We start from the raw sequence: 11,082 nt of genomic DNA on the forward strand, positions 1-11,082 counted from the left end.
CACTCCTTTTGCATTTGCTTTTTTGTCCCTGGTTTTTTCCTTTTTCTTCTTTGCTTCTTCCTTTTTTCGCTCAGAAATTGCATGTCCAATCTCCTTCTTCTTGAGTTGAATTTTAAAATTTTGCTTAAAACTTCATCCCTCATCTCATTAATATCACTAAGGACAAGAGAAGCACAAATCTCACCCAGAAGTGCACACCTCTTAAAAGCCTACAAAAGAAGGAAATAAATCACTTTAAAACAGTCTAAAACTAAACTTAAAGAAGAAATAAAAAGAGCATGACAAACCTTGTCAATAGGGATAGGTGAAAGAAGAACCAGAAAAAACTTGCATATGCACCATCAAGAAAACACCACAATCCACATTAGGGATTGATGACTACCATGATAACTCAATAGGCTCAAACATAATTCAAGCAATTCTTCTGCTAATGGGTGCTTCTTTTCTTTGAGAGAAAGGCTGAAATTTTCACACTGTAATGAAAGATATTTTAGAAATTAAGGTTATAACAGGATCATAACTAATAAAATGAAAATAATAACTAATAACAGAATGTTGACGACATGAAGTAACAAATGACCAGCAACATATTTGTTAACTAAATCATGTAAAACCATAACTAAATCGATGTCAAACCATAACTAATGGTATAATAAACATAAAGAACGCGCACTTCAACAGGTATCAATCACATATTAACTAAAGAACCAAAAAAGCTAACTAAATGATGCCAGACCATAACTAATAAAGAAAAGTAAAATTCGATAATAGAATTTCAAGAAATCTCAAACATGGAACATGATTTACAACTAATAATTAAATAAATACTACTAATAGTATAATGAACACAACTAATAAGGCAATAAGTACAACAAACTTATTAAAATACACACAAAAAAAGAGTAAAAGAGAACAAACCTAGGGATGTCAAAAAATCTTTCCCCATCATCACCACCAACTGAAAGTGGTCTACTAATTGCATTACAAAATTTCTTCATCTTTTTGCTACAACCATCAACATCAACGTTATCATCCCCACAAGGGTCCAGTTGCATGTTGGACATATCTACAAAAATGACAAGAAATTAGACACAATTGTAGCAAGAAATGCCTAAAAATGAAATAAAACAGAAATAATGTGTGCTTTCTTTTGACCAAAATCGTAACTTTGCCTTCCTTTTCACTGGGTAAAGAACGTTTTTTAACCATTTCCTTCCGATCTTCTTAACAGGTGTAGAAGCCTTCTTGGAAATTGGTTTAATATTACGTGCAGGAGCTTTCCTACCACTCGAATGGTGTTTCTTCGAAGTCGAATGTTTCCTCCCCATCTCAAACCCTATAAAATGAAAAAAAAATAACTAAAAGAAGAAAAAACAAAGCAAAAAAATGGAAGAAGAACAAAGAAAAGGAGAAGGAAAATGGAAAAAATTATGGGTTGAAAATGGACGAAAATGGTGGAAGTATGAGAGAGAGAAATATCAGTTTCTAGAAGAAAGTAAAAAATGAAGAAGAAATGTGCATTGAAGAATAGCGCTTCATTTCTTGAACCTGTTAGTGCTTTGGGCTCTGTTTCTCTTCAAACGCTAAACGGACTCTTCATGATTTGGGCTAGTTAAGGGCGGTCTCATGTTAGTGTTAACGTGAGACCGTCTTTTATAAGACTTTGCATTATAAATAAGTGATGTTGTTTGATTTTTATTCTGTCGATGTATAATTTTAATTAGTTAAATCTTTAATTATGTATTTGTAAAAATTATAAAAGCTTGATATCATGAAAATATTCATTAAAATAATGCCAATAATATTTATATAATCATTTTCTATATACTACTATATTAGTAACAAATATAGTCAAAATGGAGTGTGTGCATAGTGTAAAAGTTAAAGTGTTGCACTTAAAAAGAAATATAAGAAGTAGGAAGTGATAGGTTGTCGTATACCTGTCAAAAATAATTCCTGCAAAACCTTCTAACAATGTAGTAAGGTAAGTAGGGTCGAATCCACAGAGAGATGGTCGTTTTAATCTAGTTTCTAAGGTATAGAGAAACTAAACAAGATCAAGAATATGAATACTAAAGTTCTAAACTAATTAAACTACGAAAATCAAACTAAAAAGATCTGGGGCAATGGTTCACCATGTTTATACTTATAAACTATCAAAATATTATCACAGTTCAATTAATCAGATATCTAGAGCACAGATTAATCCTTGGTCAGTCATTAACGCTCTCAAATCAACATATGCTAGTACGGTCGCTCAACATAACCAGATTTGCTAATTGTAGGTAAGCCTCTAAAGATACTATCTCTCGATCTATGACTCTATATTAGCAAAATTTAATCAGACAATTAATCAGATTGCAAGATTAACAATAAAACACTAATCAATTAGAGAAATCAATAACTAATCAAACCATGAATAAATATCAATCAAATCCCAAAATATAAACATGGATTCCCAAAACCCTACACTAGAATATAAAACTACTCTATCATGAAATAAATAATGAAATCTAAAACTATAAAGAAAACATAATAAAAGAAATCAATGAAAGAAACTAAAAGAAATCATGAATTAATGAAGAAGAATAAAAACTAGGGTTTACAACCAAAAACTAGAGAGAAAAAGAGAGGACTAAACTAAACCTAGAAAAATAGAAAATAACGTGAAAGGGGAGGAGGAGGAGAAAAGAATGAAAAACAATCTAAATAATATCTTTTACCTAATATGACTAGGAAAGTAATTTACAAGATAAGGAAAGTCTTAATAAATCATTAATAGGCGGATTAGTGATCCGCGCGTACGCTGACAGATTCCAGCAGAAACAGTGCAATCTTCCGAAAGGCATAACTCCTTGACTAGAAGTCTCCTCGGGGCGTGCCACCTATCGTTGGAAAGCTCTTAAAGTCTAGTTTCCAAATCTGCTGGAATTACTCGATTTTAAGGAGCACATCAAAAGTTATGATAAGAAGAGTAGACGTGACTCTTTTTCACATTTCTTCTAATGATTTTCCACTTCGTTTTTGCTCAAACTCGTACTATTAAATATCTATGACGATCCTTATGCATTGTAGCTTCCCTCCAAGTGCTCGTAATCCTCAAGCTTAGCTAATCATACTCCAAATACGTTATCAATGCCTGAAATTCATCAAAAACAAGAAAACATACGAATAGGAGTAGAAAATCATAACTTAAGAATATAATGCAATAATGAACCTAAATATGAAACTAAATGCTCTAAAATGCAACCTAAATGCACCTAAAAACTATATATAAATATGGCTTATCAGAAAGGTACAATGAAATTAGATTGAAATGTTATTTGAAATGTTAAAAAGCTGAACAAATACTTTTAAAAGATTTGCAACTAATAATCATTTAAAATAAGACTTATGTAATATTATATCATATGTATCATACAGAGTAACGACGGTAAGGATAGGAGTTAGTTCAAGTGGGTAGAGCGCTCCCCCTTGGCCCCTGAGGTCAGGGGTTCTTACCCACAACATTATGTTGGGGTATTTCCTTAGCATGTTATACATGCCTTACCAGCCAATGTATTGGTGTTTCCTACAGGCTAGTAGCCTTGTTGTAAAATAGTAAATTCATATTTCTATCTCACAAAAATGAGATGCAACTCTAATTTCATTAGTGTCTTGTTGAGGAGCTTGTAACGCAAAAGCAGAAAATTTTCGTTACTAGATTATGTAAGTGTTAATTCAAGTCATATAATGGTAATATATTTCTAATTAATGAATATAATATGTAAATCATGTAAAAGTATACTTTCATAAATCGTATAATTATTTATTTATTTTTTGAAAAAACGTAAAGTTATATAACCTTTGTCACATACTAATTATTGTACCACGCGCTAACACGTGTGGTACCCCAAGATATTGTAGTTGAAATATTTCAAGTTGTCTAATTGTATTGAAGATGATTAATAAGAAGGTACAATTGAAAATGAATATGACTGATTGTTAAGCGATCTTATTCTATACTTGTAATCCTGCACATTTTTTAGATATTTTATTAAATAGTTTTAATCAATTTGAATTATTAAAGCTATTTACTTTCGGTATTTAAGAGAAGAAGGGTATTTTGGTCATTATACCAAAAGAGTATTTGAGTATTTCCACAAAGAAGTATTTTAGTCTTTTCAAGAAAGTATTTTAGTAATATAAGTGAAAAGATTATTTTAGCAAGTTCATCATCAAATGTATTTTGGTAATTGGATGAGTAAGGGTATTTTAGTCTTTTAACCAAAAAGACTATCACTATAAAAAGGAAACCCTAAGAGTCCCATCATTTTACTAGCCACTTTCTTCAAAAAGGAGTAAGGAGGATTCATTTTCTCTCTCAAACTCTAGTTCTTCCTCAAGTAAGTTCTTCAAAGATTCAAGCTTTTAATCTAATTTTGTTTTTGATAATTGTAGGAGAATCTTTCAAATATCAAAGGGAAGCAAAAAGGTTAATCTTTTCTAATTTTTATTTTCTTCCTTTATTTTTCTTCTTATTTGTTCGAACTTTCTCTCTTCCCCTAGGATTTTCGGCCACCACGGTGGTGGTGCAGGCGGTGCATGGTGGCACCAGTTGGTGCTATTTTTCCAGATCTGTGGGTTTCGAACCACATGTAAAAAAAAGAATTTTATTATTATTTATTAATTTAATTACAACATTAATTAAGTTAAGAAATTATTAATTTTTATAAAGTTTTGAGTATTAGTTTATAGTGTGTTTTACCTACTAGTAAAGGTTTTCAAGTTTATGACTCAAAAATAGTTTTAAAGCATTTTTTAAAGAAAAATCAGCTTTGTTAGTATTCTTTAAAATGCTGATTTTTATTTATTAGTAGCCTTGAATTGTTGTTGGTAAGTACTAATTGATAGTACTTTATTATTGGTAGGTTTCAAGTATAGTAAAAGCAAGTCAAACTTTTGACTGCTGGTTTTTGTGTGTTATCAAAGTACATACATTTTGACCTTGACTTTAGTGGTTTAAAGGTTTATTTAATTTATTGAGTATGAAGAGTAAGGAGAGACTTATGCGTTATAATTATTTGAGTACATGTTGAAAACTTAGAAAGGAGATTAGGAATGGAACTTTTGAGTTATTCCTATATTTGAAAAGCATGTGATTGATGATTATTGCTTTTGAGCATGATAAAAGTTATTTAAAATTATTCTTGAAGCTAGGGCTTGCATGAGAATATTTTATGGAGCAAGATCTCATTAATTAGAAGTTATATATTTTATTTAAGCAAGGTCTCATTAGAAGTTATATATTTTATTGAGCAAGGTCTCATTAGAAGTTATATATTTTATTGAACAAGGTCTCACAAGAAGTTATATTTTATTGAGCAAGGTCTCATGAGTAGTTATATTCTATTGAGCAAGGTCTCACTCAGCTTTGCTGATTACGTGCTTTACTTGTGTGTGTGATCATGGCTTTGCCTATTGATCCTGTGATGATCCTTCTGGTGAGCAGAGTCGATATTGCATTGACATTACAGGTTCGCAGATGTGCATCTCATTGGGAATCTGGAGTGGAGAGACTGTATATCTAGCGTAGTTTAATTTCTACTTTCGTAGGAACATTTTTATTTTAGATGGTTGTTTATTTAAGTTGGTTTGTTTAAGATCTGTTCATTTGTCATTTATTTGGTGAGTTTTAATAAAGTTGGTTTTAGTAAATTGTTTTCCGCGGCAAAATTCTGAATAAGCCGATACGTTATCACACGGGCGATAATACTTGGGTAATTCTCCACTTGTGTATTTATAAAAGAATTTTCTAGAAAAGAGAGAATTATCGGGGTGTTATAGGTGCGGGTGCGGGAGAGGTGGGGAGGTGCGGGAGGGGTGGGGAGGTGTGGGATGGGCAGGGGTGGGTTTGAGGAGGTGTGTGAGGGTGTGTGCTCACCTTGCACACACCCACACCCACCCCTGCACAGACCACCTCTGCTCACCTTGCACACACCCACACCCACCCCTGCCCACCCCACATCTCCCAAGCCACACCTCCCAACCCCACACCTGCCCACTGCCCACCTCCCCTCCCCACCCCTAGACGGAAAAAGGCCGAAATATGCCTAAAATCACATTTAAGTTTCCGAAATTCGACCAACAATTAATGCAAACCTAAAAATCTACACACTAGTTATATAATACCTCATATTATCATGTTCAAAAAGAATTTGGGGTTAAATAACTCCAAAAGTACAAATTGAATGGGAGAAGGTCAAAATAGTCTTAAAATCACACTTACGTTCCCGAAATTCGACCAACAACTAATGCAAACCTAAAAATTTACAAATTAGTTATATAATACCTCGAATTATCATGTTCAAAATGAATTTGGGGTTAAATGACTTCAAAAGTACAAATTGGACGGGAAAAGGCCAAAATAGGCCTAAATCACATTTATGTTCCCGAATTTCGATCAACAACTAATGCAAACCTAAAAATCTACACACTAGTTATATAATACCTCATATAATCATGTTCAAAATGAATTTGGGGTTAAATGACTCCAAAAGTACCAATTGGATGGGAAAAGTCCTAAAATCACATGACAATTTTATCTAGCTCATCAACAAATCAAACAAAAAATAAACATGTAAAGAAATTAAACTAGTTACCTTTTAACAAAAGTGACGAAAAATGAAGAGAGAAAAGATAGTTGAAACTTTATTTGCCTTGCCTAGTCTCTTTTCCTACAATTAACAAAACCCACATTGTACATTTTAATCACATAATCAATTTAGAAAAGCAAATTTAACTAAAAGAGTGGACATGGGTTATGCAAATAAGATTAGGCATGCTGATTCGACATCAATGTGCTACATCAAAAGAGGATTATGCGACTAAGTGAGTTGTTAACATTTAATCACATAATTACATAATCATTAAAAGAGTTGCACATTAATCACATAATATGAACTAAGACAAGCATACACACCCCACCCCTGCCCACCACCATACACACCATCCCCACCCCCTGCCCACCACCACACACACCTTCCCCACCCTCCCACATCCCCTGCCCACCCTGCCCACCCTCCCTCACCCCATGCCCAACATCCCCAGACCTCCCCCACCCCCACACTCACCCACCTACACCCCCTGTCCAACATCCCCCACCCCCCCACACCCGCTACCCCTTGCGCTAACCCCCTGCCAACCCTCTGCCTACTCCAAATTTTTCACTCTCCTCCAATATCTCTCATTCACTACTCCTAAGTCCGAACTATCCTAACTCATGTGATTAAAAAAACACACTCTTTCAGAGGTTAATACTTTGAGTTTAAGAACTGAGCAACTACAAACTACATTATAGTGAAAACAACTAACACCCTTAGCTTGGGACTAGGGGTGAGCACAACTGGGTACCCGGTAGAACTTCATAGACCCGGACCCAGACCCGGACCAAGTGGGTATTAAAAATCTGGAATTGGAATTGGTCCAACTGGGTCCTAAATTTTTGGACCTAGACCCGGAACCGGTGGGTATCAGGTCCAGAACTAAGTACCCAGTTGTAAGTTTAACAGCATACTAAGATGGACCAATTTAGCTATAAATTTTTTTTAAAAAAATAAATGGGTTTAAAGGCCTACTAAATACTAACTTTTTACTTAAAAAAAACCAATTCTAAGTACTAGGTACCCGAACCTATCCCCGCTCCAACCGGGTACCCAGAACCGGAACCGGTCAAACCAGGTACCCACCAGGTACCGGATCCGACCAAATTCTACCCGGAATTTGGAACCGGATGCAACTAGGTCCATTTTTTGGACCCAGACCCTGTTGGACCGGGTCCGGGTCCATACCGGGTCCAGGTACCCGGAATTTCTACTCACCCCTACTTGGGACCGAACAATTTGCAATAATGCATTGAAAGTAAAAATAAAGAAAAAGAGGGGAATTACCTTCAGAAGAGGAGAGGAGAGAGTGAAGGTGGCGCTGCGTCGTGATGGTGGTGCGTGGTGGTGGAGCATGTAACTAGAAACCCGCAACTATAGGAGTTTAAACACCTTTAGCTTGGAGAAGAAAAGAGAAGATAAAATCGGTGCGTCGTTGGTGGTGGTGTGTTGGCGTCGGTTGAGAAGAAAAAACTGGTGGTGCATCATCGGTGGTTGAATTAGGGCTCCGATGAGTAAGTGAGTGAGAGTGAGAGGGTGTAAGTGGCTGAGTGAGTGAGAGCGAGAGCGAGGGAAATTCGTGTTGTGCGTAGTCTAAAGTTTTGCGCGTATTTTTAGTCAAGAGGGGCTGCGTTAGCCCTTCACCACAACCCTCCTAATGTGAAGGGCTGCGGTTTTTGGCCTAAACGTAGCCAGGCGTCAAAAAACCGCAACCCTTCCTTTCAAAAGGGCTGCGGTTTTTGGCCTAAACGTAGCCAGGCGTCAAAAAACCGCAACCCTTCCTTTCAAAAGGGCTGCAGTAAATTAGGAAACTGCAACCCTTCATATAAAGGGATGCGGATGGCCTAAAATCGCAACCCTTCGTATCAAAAGGGCTGCGTTTTCAGGATCGCCGTAGCCCTTCATACTTAAGGGCTGCGTTTTCTAAAAAACGCGGCCCAAAAAGCGTAACCCTTCTAGTTTTTTCCTCTAGTGGAAAAAGGAAGAGGATTGTCGGTCGTGGAAGCAACTCGCCGGAAGCCCAAAGTGATCGGTGACAGTGGTAGTGGTGGTGGAGTTGTGGTGTTTCTTGGTGAAGAAGAAAGTGTATCTTGAAAGAGAAGAAAAGAAAGAAGAGGAAAAAACGTGAAAGGAGAGTAAATAAAGGGCTGACCGATTTTCTTGAGTCGGAGGGAGGAGAGAGAAAACTTTTGTGGGTAAAATATTTGGGTTTAAGGTATTTATAGGTAAGTTTTCCTTTTGGGCTTAGGAAAAGGCAATTGGATTTTAAGTAGGATTGAATAATAAATATGATTGATGAATAGACTCCTAACATTACTAAAAGTTCCTTTTCCTTGTCCAATTAGTATTTGGGTTCCTCAAGCCAATTTAAAATCCTTTTTCAAATCTAAATAGTATTTCAAATATTTTTCAAAGCATGCCTTAACAAAATATTTTAACTTCCTTAAATTTTTAAAATAATTCCTTTGACTTTCAAAATAGTCAACCTTTTAAATAAATAAATTATTTTACACAAAATTATATTTAAATATATATATATATATATATATATATATATATATATATATATATATATATATATATATATATATATATATATATATATATACACTAAAATAATTTACAAAATCCATAAATTTACGGGGAATTACACAAGCGCACGGGTCCAACTTTGTCAGGCGCACCAATCTACGCCTAACACGTGGCTCTGTGTGTTTCATAGAATTGTGCACCTTTTTATATCTCTTTTAGTATTTTCCTATAAATATGTCGCGGCTTTCCGGATCTAAAAATACTTTTATATTACGACTTTCACACTTTCGAACTTTACAAATATACCTACAAAACCTCTCTATAAAAGTCATATTTTCATATTTTTCCACACAAAAACATATACATTCATATTTACATGCACGTTCATATCTTCAGGCTTCATGATTGCTCGTCCCAAAGGTTGTCAATCTCTCAGACTCAAGCCACAGTATAATCCCAAGGGTCCTTGAATAAATTCATTATTTTTTTATTGAAGTCATTAACTATTTGTTTCATGATGTAGATCTTTAATATAAAAATGTACTTTTGTAGATTCTATCCTTTTCCTTTTTATATCTTTATTTACATACGTACATATGCATGCTTTATGATTAGACTGTTAATGCTTTCATCATCCACATGATTATGTTTGCTATTCAAGATCTGAAGAACTGTTCTAATATTAATTAGATAAGTTGAACCTCCTGATAGGTTCCCTGTAATTTGATTGTATAATAACATCTGTAACACCCCGTCCTTCTACTACTAAGATACTAAACAATTCTACTCTAGATTGACTAACGTCAGGACGGTTATGCTACTTTTAAACAATAAATAAAGACAATCTCAAATTAAAGTTTCATAGCTTCCAAATGAGATATCTCAAACATTATAATTCTAATAAAAAGGAGCATCCCAAAACATAATAGAATATAACATCATCCAAAACTACGAGACATGCAAGTCTCCCATAACATCTCAAATAAAACTACATGTCGTTGAGACCTAGCATAACAAAGGACTCCCTATTGTCTGCATATAACTCATCTACCAAAAAGACTACACGTATTTTCCTCTGATTACTGACCCACACTCTGCTAGCCCAAGCAGTAACAAGTCTACCAGTCATTTCCATCTGTAAGGATATATTTAATAATTCCATGGTTATTGGGGAGTAACTAGCAGTTTTCCTTGAACAAAAGAAATCAAAGCATGATTCAGACATAGATCTCTATACTATAAGGGAAGAGGGGAGCAACGGTGTCCCCATCTGAAATCACATTTTTACCCCTATTAAATAAATTATATTTAAAGAAAAAAACTTTAAACAACACTTATAAACAAGTCAAAGTCAGCAGGTCAGCACAATCAATGCATATCAACAAAAATTGACAAAATTATTTTATAAAAAGAAATTCCCAAACAATTCAAACTCATCACAATCAACATAATTCACAAAATAACTTTACATAAGGAAATCTACCATAAATTTAAAATGACACATACGTATGATTATACATTGATTAGAAAAGTCCATAAACAAAACTAGAATTGTGTTATTGAAATGCTTTATCGATAATAATATAGTACGTAAAAACTTGATGATGATTTATAATGTTTAGAAACTTATATTTTTTTATCAATAAAATAAGACTCTTTATCTAAAGTATCATTATCGAACCATCACATAGTTTCAACTTTCAACTCCAACTTTATGTTAAAACAAACAAAAGGTTAGTGATATATAATTGCTAATTTCTTTATGCATTATACGTGCTTCATTGATTTCAAATTATTTACTCATAAAATAGCATAATAAAGAAGAACTGCAGTTATTCAAATGCTATAGAAATTTGACTTGGAAATAAAAAATTCAAAGGATTTACTGCGTAAGAATAACTAACAAAGA

The sequence above is a fragment of the Beta vulgaris genome, chromosome 9, assembly GCF_026745355.1.
Source record: "Beta vulgaris subsp. vulgaris cultivar EL10 chromosome 9, EL10.2, whole genome shotgun sequence".
Lineage (NCBI taxonomy): Eukaryota > Viridiplantae > Streptophyta > Magnoliopsida > Caryophyllales > Amaranthaceae > Beta > Beta vulgaris.